The following is an 18262-nucleotide window of genomic DNA, read 5'->3' as shown; positions in this document are numbered from 1 at the left end:
AAAATAATAAATGAGTCAGTTCTAATGTTTTTAGATGCCCAAAATGCACTTGATCACATAGAACAGAAATTTCTATTTTATACTTGCAATGCTTAATTTTGGAGGTAATTTTTTGAACTCTAAGAGACCAACATTTCATAAACACATCATTAGACCATTGAGATAAATTGTCAGAAATCTGAACAGATGCCTTGCCCCACCAGACAAGCCATTCCTGCTCCTTTCAATTCCTTGTGGATCCTAATCTCTATATTATAGCACATATCTTAAAATAATCTCTTAGTTGCTATAAACTAATATAATTAAGGATTTTTTTCTCCTGAAAACTATTAGAATGTGCTGTCAATTGAGCTCTTATCCTGGTTCTACAATTGTATAAATTGGTATCATCTGATTTAAATGATGACCTATTGCCATAGTAATGTTAGCTGGATGGAGTAACCTTGAATAGTTTGTGAGTCCTTCTGTCTCTCTGTTGTCCTCTCTTCTATTAATTTTTAATAGGGAAATTGACTTAAATATGTTTTTTCAGGGTTTAACAATTATCACACAAAAGGGATATTGTGTGGAAGTAAAAGAAAAGAACAACAAAAAATCAAATGTTTTCATTATTTCCACCTAAGAGATTTTATTTTTAACATATTTAGGAAACGGGGAACTGATGGCAAGATTTGACCCAACAAAAGTTCCAGTTGTGTCTTTGTACCTTGACCTTAAATAGCATAACCACAAAGTAATATAGTTAGTACCTTGCCCAAAGTAGACAGAACCGAATTCGAAAAATGGTCACACTTAGCACTGGCATTATAACAAAGCAAGAGTTGAGGCACAAAACTCCCTCACAGTAGAGGGATTTTGGAAGAAAAGGTCTGTCTAGTCCAGCCTAAAATCCTATTTTTCACAGGGCCAGCCAGATGCTTCTGTAGGTCCTTCATCAAGAGAAGAAGGCAATAAATTGCCATTGCTTGCTCTTTTTTAAAAATTGTTCAACAAATTTTACATACCACTTGATTTTGGTAAAACCTCTAAGCAGTTTGTAAGAAATAAGAACATTATAAATAAGAAAGAGGTAAAGACAATAAAAAGCATTTAAAGATAATTAGAATTTACAGTAAAAGAAATTAAAACACGTCAACCTCTACATCTCCTTTTTGTCTTCTAGTGACAGGTATCAGTAATCTGGCATCATGAGTTATAGCTGCTGATAGACCATCCCCTATGGATATGTCTAATTCTCTCTTTCTTTTCACAGAAGAAAACTTTCTTGATCATCTTAATAACAACATAACTTTACGACCAGGGTCTCTCCTTTTTGCCTTTGTACAAGGCTGACAGAGAAACATTTGCTACTTTGACAACCTTGAAATGAACTCCTGGAATGTCACCAACAGCATGACCTTTCCAACCAAAGCCAGCAACCAGAACTTCATCGTTCTCCTCAATGAAGTTCAAAAAACCATCAATAGGAACAAATGCTGTTATTTTTTTGCCATTCTTGGTCAGCTGAACTCGGACATTTTTCCTGATGGCAGAATTTGGCTGCTTAGCCTCCATGACAACTTTTTCCAGGACAAATCATTTGGCATGGGAAGCTCCCCCAAAAAGGTTGGCTTTCAAAGCAGTGCCCAGGTGGGACTTCTTGTATTGTTTGTCGTGCCACTTCTGATCACGTGGGTGACTCTGCAACTTCCTGGCAGTATGAAGGCCGCTACACTTGCCCATTGTGCTGTGCGAGGATCCCGGGGAGGAATCCTCTTCTGATCTATTGATCATTATCACATCCTGTGGCAGTGAATTCCATACTTAGTTATGCTTTTTTTTTGTCTGTCCAAAATCTGCTGCCAATCAATGTCAACGGGTGACCCAAGCTCGAGTGGGAGGGGACAAAACTCTCTCCACACCAGGAGTTGCCAACCCACTTCTGTCCCACTACCTAATCTTACGTGGCCCATAACACAGTTCCCTCACTGTGAGAAGTGAAATTACAGGGAACCAGGCAGAGGGCCTTCTTGGCAGTGGAATGTCCTCCCATCAGATGTTAAGGAGATAAAGAACTGCAAAACTTTTAGAAGACATCTGAAGGCAGCCCTGTATTGGGAAGTTTTTAATGTTTGATGTTTTATTATGTTTTTATATGTGTTGGAACCAACCCAGCAACAGGAGCAGAGTATAAATAATAAAATTATTATTATTATTATTATTATTATTATTATTATTATTATTATTATTATTATGGCGCATTGCAATCCCAGTGTCCCCACACTGCAACGACAAGGCAGGAGCCAGAAAATGAATTGGAACTGCCTCCTTTCTTTGCTACAAGTGAAGGTGATATGCAGCCTTCATCTCCTTGAGATTTTTGCAGCTTTTGGCTTTCCACGTGAAATAGATATTTAGTCCTGGGAAGCAGTGATGGAGCGTATCTAAATAGTGTCTGGGTCAGGCATGCAGGGCACAGACGGAGCCTGCTGCGGCACCGGTGCAAGGGTGAACTCGTGCGCCCCAGTCCAGGAGAGTGGGCAGCAGCCTTGCCACCCACTCTCCTCTCTCTGCTGGAGCTGCCGGCCATCTGTGAGGAAGCAGGAGCTTCCTTGCATGCTACAGCCTCTCTACTACCCCAGGCCAGGCTTGACCGGGGGACGGAGAAGCCACGGCCACACACACTGCAGCCACTCTCCTTCCTCGGCTCAGGACTGACCTGGTTCGCGTCCTGCAGATTGTGCACCTGGGGCCATCCCCCCCCCCACTACGCCACTGCTGGGCAGGCAGACATGACTGTGTATCTTACAAACATACTTTCTAGTGAATGATGGCGTTCAGAATGTTGACCTTACAACATGTTCTCTCATCCTGTAGAGGCTGCACATGTCACCCTTCCAACATGGATAAAACCTTGTGGCACCGACCTCTCCATTTGACACAGTGCTGATATTGTTGAGGCGTGTGTTTGCGGTTGGGCTTTATAAGCCTTTGCGTTTAAGGTGGGCCAGCCTCTGAAAATAGCTCATGCTCAGAGTTACAGCCCCTTTTGACAGTAGGTATATGAGGAGCCTCCATGCAGATCACGTGCCAGTCCCAATGCAGCCGAGCTCTTTAGGAATGGGATCTGACACCTTCTCAAAATGTCTGCTAGGGAATCTTGTCATATTGTATTACTGAGCTGTGGTTCAGGAAGGGTCTATAGCTCAGTGGTACAGTATATGCAGATGATCCAGGGTTCAAACTGGCATTTCCAGTCAGCAGATGGAATAAAGACCTCCGTGTGAGATCCTGCACAACCACTGCCAGTCTGAGTTGACAGTATGGGACTAGATAGGCAAATAAGCTTGACCCAATATAAGGCAGCTTCTCATGTGCTCTGATCCTGGAAGAGGGGACAGGATGGAGAATAACCTGGACACTCTTCAGTGCTCCTTCTCTGCCTGTTTATAGCCAGAAAGGCCTTGGGCTCCTTTAATCTCTAGCTCTGTGCACAGATTTTGTTTGTTTGATTTGCATGCCGCCTTTCTTCTGAAGATTGCAAGGCAGTTGAGAACATAAAAATACATAATAAAACAAAAACAAAAACATTATTATTTATTAATAATAGAGGCCACCAGCACAGTGCTCTCTAGCTCAGGCAGTCCTTGACAGAGGATAGGATCTCAGCCAAAAGGACATTCAGGCTGATAGATCACGATTAGAAGGGAAAAGCTGACAAGCACCCAAACAAGGAATGGAGCAGATGTCCAGTGTCTGCTTTATGTAATGATTAGGAAAAACTAAGCTAAGCTAAGCTAAGCTGATTGTGTAGTGCCAGGTTTGGTGACTGCTCCCTCTGCAAAGGGATCACCCACAAAAATGAAGGGGGGCTCCACACAGTTATGATGTCATACTTGTGTCGTTTTCATTTCCGAAGCAGAGAACCTTCTCCCATCTGAACCAGTGTAAAGCAGGGAAGGGCATGTAGGGAGGCTGAGATCTTCCTGCTCCTGCAAGCCCAATCCTTGCTCCTTCAGCTTTTCTCCCCTGCTGGAGTTTCAGAGCTTTAACAGAAGAAAACCAGTTGTGGGTGGGGAGTGGGAAGGGCGGACACGCTCAGGATCCACCCCCCTTCTCCATATGAAATCACCTCTACCAGCCTTGCTTTATATTTGCTCAGGGATGCCCGGTGGTCTAAATCGCAATCTGATGTCATCACTAATATGATGACATTGGATTTCCACCTACAATATAGATTCAGCATGCCAAGGTGAAAAAAGGTAGCATTGTGCTTCTGGGCCTAGAAAAAGTTGCAGTAGAGGGCACTTGCCAATTCCAGCTCTAGTATATACTTGGGTCATTCTATCCTGATTAGCTCCTCTTCCACTGCCCTCCTCTTCCCCGTCTCTGATTTGTCTTTCTTTCTTTTTAAAATTGGATTGTGAGTGAGCAGAGATGAACTGTCCTTTCTTTTATTTGATGCAAAGTGTTCAGATTTTAGAACTGTTGTAATGATGATGATGACGATAATTTTAAAATGATTCTTGCAATCATTTTAAAAAATGAGATGGATATGAATTCTCCTTGCCAAATATCATTTTCCATTCTGTAAGAAGTACCTGGAGTGGCAAAGATTGTCAGGTTCATCACCCCTCATAAAACTGACACACATGGGGGAGGCAGCGGGAAGAGATTCTGAAGGCCAAATCTTGGTATCAACCACTCTTTCTGCGCTAAGCTCTTTCTTCCTGGGAAATACCAATGAGATCTTCCTACAGTTTGGTGTTGGAAACCACATATGGTTAAATTATGCCCATGCTACTACTGAACCCTTCTTTGCAGTGATGGAAGAGGTGTTTGGTGGTTTTGCTTAAGTATTTAAGACATTAGTCCTTCGTACTGCCGACTTTGTTTCATTCCTTAGTTTCAAACTTCCCTTCTGAGAAATTGTGGTAACAGAGCAACTCCGGAGATATTTGAAGATCACAAAACTCACTAGAACATTCCAATCCACTTCAGGCTGCAGAAGCAGCATTGACTTAGGTGATGGATTGTCCTCAGATAATGGGGGTGGGGGTGGGCAGACAGTTTTCTGTGCTGGCAAGATTAGATCTATCAGCCATTCCAATAACATTGATCCCCAGCACAGCTGATTCAGCTCCTTGTAATTTGGATGTGTGTGATAGTTACTGTACCAATAGTTACTATTGGTCTCAACCAACTCAGTGTCTCTCAGGTATGTGTTATAGGAAGTTGACTAAGTATGATGGACTCTGACATGGAGGACGCTTATAGATGGATTCCTGGTCCACAGACAGATCCATTTTTCTACTATTAATTCCTTAAATTAAATGAACATATATATGAAAACCAGTTCCCAGCATTTCATCACACTCTAGTGTCTCATGTTAGCATAACCAAGAGACCAACACACTCAATCTAGGTTGACTGATTTGACTGATGCACTGAATTTACTTATATGCCACCTTTCCACATTGACATTTCTGGTACTGGCCTTGCTGTACTCCAAGGAGCCTGGCTTAAATATATTTCAGAGGATAGGGCTAGGTGACATACAGCTGGCTTCTACACCTCTCCTCCAGAGGAGGCTGACAGCAGCAACAGGCAAACGTTGGAGAGGTCAAGGATAGTAAGCCTCTTCTCCAGCCTCCTGGAAATACCAGCTGCTGCTGCAGGTCTTATTGCTTAATGCTGATGATATGCAGATAAGAAGCAACATTGTTCACAACTAGTGGGGAATGCCTGACGCTGCTCGGGAATTTGAAGAAACCCAAGAAGATCATGATGAATATGCTTAATGGCATATTTTAATTTGAATTATAAGATGTAGAAATGTGGCTGTTTAAATAAAGTGGGTTGATAGTTCCTTATTTGTGTGTTTTTAATGCTGCGAACTTCATTGGTGCTCTGAAGTAGCCATCTGACTGTTCTTGCACCATTTCACTGATACCCTTTCTTCTTTCTAAGTTTGTTTCTAAAATACCGTATTTTTTGCTCTATAAGACTCACTTTTTCCCTCCTAAAAAGTAAGGGGAAATATGTGTGCGTCTTATGGAGCGAATGCAGGCTGCGCAGCTATCACAGAAGCAAGAACAGCAAGAGGGATTGCTGCTTTCACTGCGCAGCGATCCCTCTTGCTGTTCTGGCTTCTGAGATTCAGAATATATTTTTTTTCTTGTTTTCCTCCTCCAAAAACTAGGTGCATCTTGTTGTCTGGTGCATCTTATAGAGCGAAAAATACGATATGCTGAAGGGGGGGAGCCAGGGGTTGCAGCAGTAGACATCCATCTGAGTTGCTTGACGATTTTTGAGGTGGATATAACAAATTGTGATGATAGTGGAAATTGGCAGGAAGCTTGTTTTTCCTCTTCTGACTTCCTCTTTAACCCCTCCCCTCCCCCAACATTCTCTCTTGAGTTCCATTGACAGAATCAGACATTCCAAAATCAGTGGAGGTTGTAAGTAGAAAATTGTCTCAGCCAAGCTGACCCTCACCCCTAACAATGCAATTGTCTGCTTACTGAGCTCTCAGTATGTACCTTTTTTTGCAGCTTACCTGGTGTCTAGTATGTCCCTTATTGCCGTATTATAGTTTATTGTCTATCATCGGGAGTGGGTTAACATGCTCCTCTCAAAATTAATGTTGATGTTTGTGCTCAGTGGTTCAAAGCCACATCTTTGGCAAGCAACCATACAAACAGTAACACACACACACACACACACACACACACACACACACACACAGTGCCCTGTCTCTTCTGATGCAGCTATCACAATATGTAATTGTGCAGTGTGAATTATCTCACTTCAACAGTGGTTTGGAATGTGGGTTGTGAAACTCAGGAGGGAAATTCACATTACATAGTGAATTTGACTAGCTGTTACAAAAAAGCCATGGGTGTACCATTTTCAGAAGGAGCCTTGGTTCATCTAGTTCAACCTCCATTCTTCAAATCTGGATTCTTGTCAACATCAGTTTTGTTATGTTGGTACTTGCTCCAGGATTTGATCAACTGCACCTGTCACTTATATTGTGGGTTCCTGATCTGGCAATGGGCAACCCAGGCATATAAATAATAAAAGCATTATTATTATTATTATTATTATTATTATTATTATTATTATTATTATCTCAAGTCTTTCCATCTCAGTTTTTGCTATCCAATTGAACATGTGTGAGTATAATTATTTCAAGCTGTCATTGACATTGTCATTGGAATCTTTGGCTTGGTGCTTGGCTGAGTACCGGTACCTGATTTACACCGTTACCTTCCCAACTACAACTTCCATTTGCAATTTGATCCTTCAAAGGCTGCCCATGGCCTTCCAAGTTGTACTCCCATCTTGCACTCTCCATGCAAAATAATTGATGGGTTGCAGGGCACCCTACAGGCTCCTTTGATCAGGTCTGGGAAAATCTTGCCAATTCTGTCTTTGACAATGTTGCCTTCAAAAATTAACAACTTCATTACAAAAAGTACAAGATATATTGGTGTTTTGGTATTTTGGTCATTGGGCATTGAGTTTATCATTTATGTTGCCATCTGTTCATTTCATTATTCATTAGACTATTTAGGGAATGTTTTAAAATCTTCATAAGCCAATCACTGGTTAACTAGTAACACAATAAGGGACCAGTGACCAGTCTGACACTGGTATTGGAGTGAGAGCCAATTTTCCTTAGGTTGAGGCAAAGGGGAAAGAGTAACCCTATTATTTACTGTGAGCTTGACATGAAGTTAAACAACTGGGGAGGATGAATAAAGTTCTAGGATCAATCCCACTATCCTAACTCTCTATCTTCTTAGCAGGACCCTGGAGTAAATATAATGTTGAAGAACCTGAGCTTATCTCTCAAGGTGAAGTCAGTGAGACAAGAAATTACACAGCATCCCTAGTTCTGACAGGTGTCAACAGGCTGTGGAGGGGGAATGAGGGGGAACCTGACTGGCCAGGAACTGGCCACTCAGCAGCTATTGCTCAGCATCTCACCTGAGACACAGCCCTCGCCCCTGACTCTTCCCTTTTTGCCCTCAGTAAGTGCAAAGGCCTGTGGTGCTGAGCAGAAAAGAGCAGGCAGGGCCCTCAAGCAACTGACCAGCCAACTGCAAGCAATGGAGAGCTAGCCAGATGGGGTGGGAGGGGGGTGGGGACAGCCCCAATGGGAGGAGGAGCTCATAACCTAAGAGTGAATGGGAACAGCCTCAATTATGCCTTATTCCCATTAATATATCAGGGTTCTGGGGTCCTTCTGGATGAAAAGACAGCATAAAAGTAAAATAATAATAATAATTTCCTGTGCAGTCCATGCTATGCAAAAGGGAGACTGAGCATAGTCGCCTCTCAGGTGTGCATGATTGAACATTCAGCCCATGGTATCCTCAGCATATAAATATGTTGTAGTCTTGCAAGAAGGATGAATTTATTGGAGCGCCGAGTCACAGCTGTATTCCTCCACCCTCTCAATGATTTACAGGAAAGGAGAGCTGGTTTCAGGGGAAGCTGCTATTTGACCTCTGTGTGTACCCAATCAGTCTAGCCAGAATGCGCTGCAGCAGTTTCTCCTCTCTAAGTTGGGGACAGACAGCTGGGGTTAAAAATTAACAACGTCTCATGCACATTTCTTGCATGATGGAACTATGTTGAAGGATATACATATTTAGAATTTGGGCCAGATTCTGATGTGAACTTTGGACCGTATGGGAATGTTACTTCAGCACCGTGTCCTTAATGTTGCTGGCATTTTTAAAATATAGATTAAAAATGGGATGAGTCAGTCCAGATTTATAATCTTTCAGTGCAGTCCTTCCCATGTGAAAGAGTATTGGCGCAATTAAGTGAAGCTGGCTTAGTTGGGACCAGCTACCAGGTTGCATTACACTGGAGTAAGTTGAAAACTCATAAAGCTACATAAAGCTCATAAGGTTACATAAAAGCAAGTTTTTGTTTCATGTTAGCCTCATTCAGCGGCTTACCCATCTTCCTATATACTTTCCTACTTTATATAAATATACTCTAAATATAAAAAAGGAAATGGCTGTACTAAAGCATCATTTAATCAAAAGCGAAAAGGTTGAAGAGATATAACATTATGTAACAACCCCCTAGGACAGATTCAGGTAGATAGCCATGTTGGTCTGACGCAGTAGAGATGTATTAAAAAAATTAAAAAATGTCCAGTAGCACCTTAGAGACCAAGTAAGTTTGTTCTTGGTATTGCAAGTTTCTTTGTGAGGTTGATGGACTTCCATTTCCTGCGGCTCAATGTGGTGCCTTCCATGGTTCTAGATTCAGGTAGGTAGCCATGTTGGTCTGACGCAGTAGAAAGAGGTGGTTGCTTAATCCTTTCCCTCCTTGATGCCTTTCCACACTGAAAGGTAAATGGCCTTTCTCCCCTCCCAAATTCCAAACACATTTGGAGAGGCAAATATGCATTTGGAAGTATTTTGTTGGAGGAACTTGCTTTTCCCCAGGAGAAACAACTCCTGGTCTTTTGCTATATGCCATATACAGTGGTACCTTGGTTTACGAACTTAATCCATTCTGGAAGTCCGTTCTTAAACCAAAGTGTTCTTAAATCAAGGCGTGCTTTCCCATAGCAGTGAGGGACTCAATTTACAAATGGAACACACTCAACAGGAAGCGGAACATGTTCTGCTTCCAAGGCAAAGTTCACAAACCAAAACACAGACTTCCAGGTTTGCAGTGTTCTTAATCAAAGTTGTTCATAAACTAAGCTGTTCTTAAACCAAGGTGCCACTGTATGGGCAGGTAGGCTTCAAAATTCAGCTTCCACAGGGAGCAATCCTATGCACAAGCTGACATAAAGCAAGTCGGTGTAAACTGATCGAACCATGTTCAGCAGCCGGGCTGCTGCTGCTCTGTCTAAGCGTGGCAGAGGGAAAACAAACCTTCAAAACAGGGTCCTATGCTGAGGTGAATGGGTTTAGGATCCCGTCTAAGTCTCCTGTCTCTGGTCCTGTCACTGGAAGGCCGCTGTCTTGGGATTTCCAGAGGCCTTCAGAAGCTTCAGCTGAGCTGCGATGAGCATGTTCCACTGGTTTATCTGCCAAGATTTGCAGCATCCTAAACTGCTCATCCAGGAGGATCTTGCCATAGTATGGCCCCACAGCTGGACATTACACATAATCTATCTTTAGATCTAAAAGGGACGCGGGTGGCGCTGTGGGTTAAACTACAGAGCCTAGGACTTGCCGATCAGAAGGTCGACGGTTCGAATGCCCGCAATGGGGTGAGCTCCCATTGTTCAGTCCCAGCTCCTGCCAACCTAGCAGATCAAAAGTGCGTCAAAGTGCAAGTAGATAAATAGGTACCGCTCCGGCAGGAAGGTAAACGGCGTTTCTGTGTGCTGCTCTGGTTTCGCCAGAAGCAGCTTAGTCATGCTGGCCACATGACCCGGAAGCTGTACACCGGCTCCCTCAGCCAGTAAAGCGAGATGAGTGTTGCAACCCCAGAGTCGGCTACGACTGGACCTAATGGTCAGGGGTCCCTTTACCTTTAGATCTGTTTCTTTTAGAGCACTCCCTCCCACCATCACCTCAGGATCTATTTCCAGGCAGTAGCCTGTAATGCTGGTAGCAGTTTTCAGAACTTGTTTTCAAAAATTGGATTGATTTAAAGCTTGACAATTATTTCATTCATCTAAATCATCCAGAAAAAGAGATTGATGTGATTCACTTATTTAAATCAGCTTACTCATTTTTAAATCCATGTATTTCCCAAATAACCATGCAACTAATTGGTTGCTGCAACAATTACAACAGACTGGCTTGCAACTATATAGAGGCTTTAATACAGCCCAGAATCCTTGGTCCTGCAGCCCACATGACTTCTGCACTGCATAATTGTATCTGCTCAGAGACGTGACACAGATTTCTGTTTTGCTTTCTCTCTACACATACAGTTGCTATGCAAGATCACTTTTTTCAAAGCTAAGGCCAATGAGTCCCACTCAAGAAGTGGGGCATACAAATAAATGTGCATAATATCAGGCAGTTGCAAGTATCTAGAACTTCCCAGAAGGAAAATAGTGCAACTCTGTGTGAGTTAGAACATAAATGCCCATGCTGCTTGATTGTTAAGAGACATACATATTCACAATCCGAGACACGGACACATTGTAGAGGAGGACGAAGGCATAAAAAAGTGTGCTTTTGATACACTATTTTTGTTTTGCTGATATTTCCTTTAGGTTTTTTGTTTGTTTGTTTGCTTATGTTTTTTGTCTTAACTTCTCAACCTCCAGTTTTTACTAAGTAAGTTCATTGTGTAAACATGTTGAAATATTTATAAGAAATTAGGCTTCCCTTAACCTAATTTTGTGCCCTTTAACATATTGGTGTGAAAAAACAAAAACTGCCATTAATTTAAAACATTTTATCAATAAATCAATCAATGTTTATTATGGCAAACAACCAACATATTTAAACCAGAATTTCTGCATAATTTTCTACATAAACAATAAAACCGATTGATCTGAGGTTTAAAACATTTAAAGCAATTGCCATAATACTGTTATCACATAACAGCACATATATTTTCCAAAGATTCATTCTTTTTAAAATACTTTTGAAATTTTACACAAATTTTTGTGGGCAAAGAGACAGATCTGTTATCTCACATTGGATTAATCTCTAAATTCCAATCGCCATCACTTACTATTTTTTCCTGTAAAAAAAAGTCAAATGTCTTAATTATTTAATTTTATAATGGAGCGATTAATATTTGGTGCATAAATATGCACTCCTTACTGTTTAAACAAAAAGTAACTCCCAAAAAACAAAACCTTTACTGAAAATATACCACCAATAGTAAATCAATTTTTCTTTTATATTAACTCTAAGGTGATGAAGATAGCTTTATCTTTAGTTTTCATTGGGGCCAACCCCTAGGGGCTGCGGGGGCTTCAGCCCCCACAATAAAATATTTGAGGGGCCCCCACAAAGTTGATGGGCATTCCCATTCAAATAGGGTGTGCGCACTGCATCATGTGATCGATGATGTGGGCTTACCTGGGGCCCCACAATATTTTATTCAAGTTGGCACCCTGGTTTCATTAATGCACATACAGAACACATTTCTGTACAGTGCACACTTGTTATAACCTCAGTTAACGTGTTTGCCTCACATATGACTCCAAACCACCAACTCTTTCTTGTCTCTAATGGTCTCCATCCTGAACTGATTTTGCAAACATGTTCTAGACATGTTCCAGTGTGAGCTGTGAGCAGGGCATAGTTCAAAAGCTGTGAAGTGAAGAACATACATTTGATTCATTTCAGTATTGATACCTCTGCTTGCCCATTGTATTTGTATAAGGAAACTCACATGCTGGTTATTCCATGCACTTTAGCATTTGTACTGTACAGCACTATGTAAAACAGCTCAAAGACCAAGTGGTGTGGAAAGGAATGAGAAGTGAAGCATGCCCTGGGTCAGCGTCTTCCCAGGCACCTGAGGCCTGCTTCACACACAATGCTTTTTCAGTGTCAAAACTGTGTGTTGATCCAGCATGGTGGTCACTTGCATATTTGTTTCATTGCAGATACATGTACGTGATGGGAAGATTTCCACAAATATGAGGATGACTGTTTTAATGACCAAACGGAGCAATTGCCTCCATAGCATCACCGCCCACCCAGGGCCAGCCCAATACATTTTGGCACCTGAGGCAAACCACCAAATGGCTCTCCCATCCCCACCAGGAAAGAAGGGGTGAGTGAAGATCCATTATGAGGAACAAAGCAAGGAATAAAGATTTACCGTATTTTTCGTTCTATAGGACGCACATTTTCCCCTCCAAAAATTAAGGGGAAATGTGTGTGCGTCCTATAGAGCGAATGCAGGCTGCGCCGCTAAGCCCAAAGGCAGAACAGGAAGACGGAGCACTGCGGAGTGCTCCGTCTCGCTGCTCTAGCTTGGGGACGGCTGCGCGCAAACCTCTCCAGGGCAGCGGGGTGCCTTCACCCCGCTGTCCTGCAGAAGCTAGCAAGGCTGTTCCCAAGCCAGAACAGCGAGACGGAGGGCTCCGTCTCGCTGCTCTAGCTTGGGGACGGCTGCGCGCAAACCTCTGCAGGGCAGCGGGGTGCCTTCACCCCGCTGTCCTGCAGAGGCTAGCAAGGCTGTTCCCAAGCCAGAACAGCGAGACGGAGGGCTCCGTCTCGCTGCTCTAGCTTGGGGACGGCTGCGCACAAACCTCTGCAGGACAGCGGGGTGCCTTCACCCCGCTGTCCTGCAGAAGCTAGCAAGGCTGTTCCCAAGCCAGAACAGCTAAACGGAGGGCTCCGTCTCACTGCTCTAGCTTGGGGACGGCTGCGCGCAAACCTCTGCAGGGCAGCGGGGCGCTGCGCTCCAAAGGCTTCAGAGATCTTTGAGGCTGGCGGTGGGGGAAAGCAGCGCTTCCCCCCACCGCCAGCCCCACAAGCTCTGGTGAATGTACCTTGAACGCACCTTGTTTTAGAGGGGAAGAACAAGAAAAAAATTTTTAACTGTCGTTTTCGTGAAGGTTTTCAGAAAAAAGCCAAATAGTTACCCTCATCTTCATATAGTCATAGAGTTGGTGATGCAAAGCTGAGGCCAGGAAAATAAAGGTGAGAAGAAAAGAACATTGATGGAGTGTAATTGCAGAGACCTTTTAAGTGGCCAAGCATCACACAGAAAAGGCAGGCATACTTCCAGGTGCACGGACTCCTTCCTTTTTAAAAGTTGCAAAGGATCCTCAACTGTAACTGCTTCTTGGGGAGCATGAATCCTGCCCAATTTCAGGTGGATAACTGCAGTAAGCTCCCACAAGTGTAGCTGATACTGTGGGCACTTTAAAAAAAGGAAACAATCACTTAATTTTCTCTTTGGAGGGGCAATTGGTCTGTAAAATGCAATACGTGAGAGATACCCTTGGGTAAGAAACCTGCCAAATAGCAGACAAGAGTGCTCAGGAGCTTTTGTACTATGTATCTTTAAAGCTCTTTCATTACTCCTAAATCCATCATATTGGTAAATGGTCACAGGTCTGGATATTTCTGTTTTTCAAATGGAACTAGACAAGGCTGTCCCCACAAGCTGGAAACGTTTAATTAACTTTTAATGATGTAAGGGGCCACTGCTGAATGAGACTTGCTTCTGGAGGAAACAGCAGAGAAGAATCTTGGTCGCAGGGAAGGGCATCACTGAATAGGACGCACCTGAAGGAGCGTCTCCACCCCCATCGTTCAGCCTGGACACTGAGGTCCAGCTCAGAGGGCCTTCTGGCAGTTCCCTCCCTGCGAGAAGCCAAGTTACAGGGAACCAGGCAGAGGGCCTTCTTGGTGGTGGCACCCACCCTGTGGAACGCCCTCCCACCAGATGTCAAAGAAACAAACAACTATCTGATGTTTAGAAGACATCTGAAGGCAGCCCTCTTTAGGGAAGTTTTTAATGACTGATGTTTTAATGTATTTTTAATCTTTTGTTGGAAGCCGCCCAGAGTGGCTGGGGAAACCAGATGGGTGGGGTATAAATAATAAATTGTTTTTGTTGTTGTTGTTGTATGGTGTTCTATCAAGTGTTGCGCGGAATCTCCTCTTTAATACCACTTCTAGCTAATAAAGAAAACCCAAATCCCAGCAGTGCTAAAGCGAGCTCTGGTGTAGAAGTAGCCCCTTTAAGGTGAAGGCGATGAGCTAATGGGCAACGAGAATGCCTTGGGTCCAGGGGCAGCACGTCCTGTTTGGCTGCTTGAGGCAAAACAAGAGGCGCTCCCCTGCCCTGACCCCTCACCAGCGCCACCAGACCTGTCGTCTGCACCACTCGCCCTGCCACACCCGCCGCTGGAAGAGAAGCAGCTCCAGCATCAAAACTGGTGAGATCTTGCCCAGAACTGGTGCCGATGCCAGCCCCGCTTCTCGGCCACTGGTGGAGAAGCAAACAGGGCGCCGCTATGGGGGGCTTCCACTGCCTGGTGGCTGGGATTGCCCTGCTTTGCTTTGAGAAAGTATCGAGGCACCTGAAAAAGATGTATGTGAATTCCTTTAAACTAATCATATTGAAATGGCACAGGGCCGAATACTATACAAACATATAATAAAAATTGCCACATAAATTACGGCAACAAGGATATTCAAAATATTAAATATTTTATATTTTATCCTTTGGGGCAGTAGAATGTAAATAAACAAATGAATAAATAAAGAAATAAAATCTCTGCAGTTCTCAGTAATGTTAGATATCTGAATTGAAAACCAACAGCTTCACATTGAATTTCTTCTATTATCTTCACTTTGTTTTGTCAGTTACTTCTGAAATGACTTCCATTGCCAGCTTTCATTGACACAGGACTTTAGGTTTATTCCAGAAAACAAAACTTAGAACCTAGTTCAGGCATGGGTATCGACCCAACATGTTCACCAGCAATTTCCATCTTTTCCTTCAACACTTTTCTTCTTCTTTACACGTGTCATCTAATGGGCTGTACCTGCCTTCCAGCTTTTCATGCACATTCTGTGTTAGATTTTATCAGTGCTTTTTTCTAGGGTGACGCAGGGGTATGCATACACCTAAACATTTTGTGAATCTCTGTACTTTTGTCCATTTACTGTATTTATTTTCCCCGATTTGAACTATAAAATTGGTGAATTTCTTGAGTCAAAATGAGAGTACCCCTAAACATTTTGTTTTAGAAGAAAGCACTGGATTTTATATCTTTTTAGCTTGTAAAATTCATTCCAGGCTTATTTATGATTGGCTTGCTAGAATTTATGCTTCTCATTTGGATAAGACTTTTTGCCATGAGGAACACAAAGGTGTGCATTTTCAAATGCATTGTACACACACACACACACACACACACACACACACACACACACACTGCCTCTATCCATCCATCTATCTATCTATCATCTATCTATCTATCATCTATCTATCATCTATCTATCTATCTATATATCTCTCTCTCTCTATCTATCTATATCTATCTCTATCTCCCCTACATGGACTCATGAAAGCGTTCACATCTGACCATGAGCTCCTCTCATTGTCTACTAAAGAGGACATTCTGTTGCTCCCATAAGAGACAACTATGAGAGGGAGAGGCTCATATGTCCTGAAAAGAATTTCACCCAGTTGTTTTTTTTACCCAAGTCAATAACTTCTGGCACCAGCAATTATCGACTGGCCTCACGTTTGCTTGGAGGAGGTCACATGACCTTTTGACCCTAAAACTAGAGGACGGAGACTAAAATGCAAACAGCACCGAAGGATCGTGAGACTGAGTGAAACAGCCGAAACCCTAGAACTCAGGATCACCCAGTGAATTTAGCTGATGGAAGGGTCAGAGCAGACAAGAGAAAGGGCTTTGCACAACATTAGCTTATGCCATAAATTTAGGTTGCTTTTTAAAGGACTTTTAGAGACTTTTGAAATATTAAGGACTTTGTAGATGCTTTTAAATAAATAATAGATTAATTAATTAATGAAGGATAGGCCTGTCCATAGCTGTTGGGGACTCCTCAGGGTAGCTCAATGAAGCCTCCATGTTCAGGAGCAGTGCACTTTGAAATACTGGAAGTGGGAAGGTGGACAAAACTCCCCCCTGGTTTGATCCAGCAGGGTCGTTCTCCCATTATTACCTTACATGATGCCACGCTGAGCTTTTCATTCTTTTCTGAGGCTTAGCTTCCATGCCATAGTTTCAAATATCGTTGGGTTCGGAGGAGAGGACAATTCAGTTGGTATGCCAGCTGCTGCACTCCTTCCCAGAAAAGGCGGACTAGGCTGTCTAGATGAAACTACTGCAATATGCTTGGTGTGCAGCGACAGTTGAGAGTTCATCCAAGAGCGCATTTACACTAGTTTTATGCCATCTTCGTTGGCTCTCTGTTTTGTTTCCAAGCCTAATTCAAAGTGCTGTTTTTGTTTTGTTTTTAACCTTTAATGAACTAGTTGCTTTGGGACCAAGGAAACAGAGGGACCACAAATGTACCTGCCGGTTGAAATCCTTGGGGGAGGCCTTTCTTTAAGGCCTGCCACTATTTGAAGTATGCTAGATGGGTACAAGTGAGAGAGCCTTTTCAGTGGTGGCACCCAGGATTTGGAACTAGTTGCCCTTCAATTGTTTGCTCTTAGATTGTATTCCAATCAGTTTTCACTCAGGTAGTGGTTGACTGCTCATCCTTCTGTTGCTGATGTGTTTGCTCTTATTGCCTTTCCTGCTGTATGTTGTTTTTACTAACTTTTCCTTGATTATTGTTTTATATGCTATTGTGAGGTGAGGGTGGGTGTTCTCAGGCAACAAAGCCACCCATCATACAGCCTGATATGCCCAACCAATAACCACCATCGTTCTACTAAACTAGATTATACATCATTAAATTCAATCTACTTGCTGGCAGATCTTGTCTTTTTAAATGTTTTGTACAGCACCTAGATTCAAAAATCAGTATTTACCTAGTTATACATACATAAAGAAGAAGAGTTTGGATTTGATATCCCGCTTTATCACTACCGGAAGGAGTCTCAAAGCGGCTCACATTCTCCTTTCCCTTCCTCCCCCACAACAAACACTCTGAGGGGAGTGGGGCTGAGAGACTTCAAAGAAGTGTGACTGGCCAAAGGTCACCCAGCAGCTGCATGTGGAGGAGCGGAGACTCGAACCCAGTTCACCAGATTACAAGTATACCACTCTTAACCACTACACTCATTGCTTTTTTCTAGAAAACTAGGTGCTGTTTCTTGAAAACTCACCATGAAGTTGTTACAGTAAGTTCCACACTTTTTAACAACAAAAAAGCTGTGCAGGTACTGCATACCATTGGGTACCCCTGAAAAAATAATAGCACTGCATACATATATCACATAAGATATTGAGACCCTTAAAATGGCTATAACACTTAAGACTTTATAGCTGGTACTATTTTGCTGAGCAAGATCCAGTCAAAAGCAAGCACATGCTTCAGTTTCTGGACCTGCAACCAATGCCTAACTTGGGCTTTTGCGTGACTGTCACTCTGTGCGTCAGCCAGAGCTTTGCAGTGTCTTATGCACTTATGCACAAGGCTCAGACTGGATCCTGCCGCTGCCCCCTCTCCTCCCCGCACAAACAACCCCTCGCCAGGCCCTCGGGCAAGTACTGAAGAGCCGGCTGGACCGGAAGGATTCCGCTCTCTGCTTTGAGCGCCTCTCGGGGGGGGGGGGTGAGGGATCTGGTTCCCGAGAGCCCACCCCCCCGCTCCCCGCGCCGAGGGAGGAGCTGCGCTTCCCGGCCCCCGGGCGCAGCAGGAAGGACGGG

General features: G+C 43.1%; 1 pseudogene; it reads right to left on the bottom strand.

Annotated features, from left to right (window-relative positions):
* Nucleotides 1-1120: 1120 nt before the first annotated feature.
* On the bottom strand, nucleotides 1121-1744 carry LOC114601171 (small ribosomal subunit protein uS12 pseudogene; annotated as a pseudogene).
* Nucleotides 1745-18262: the final 16518 nt, after the last annotated feature.

The sequence above is a fragment of the Podarcis muralis genome, chromosome 8, assembly GCF_964188315.1.
Source record: "Podarcis muralis chromosome 8, rPodMur119.hap1.1, whole genome shotgun sequence".
NCBI lineage: Eukaryota > Metazoa > Chordata > Lepidosauria > Squamata > Lacertidae > Podarcis > Podarcis muralis.
The sequence above is the reverse complement of the archived record's forward strand: the minus strand, read 5'-3'. Positions and strand labels throughout refer to the sequence as shown.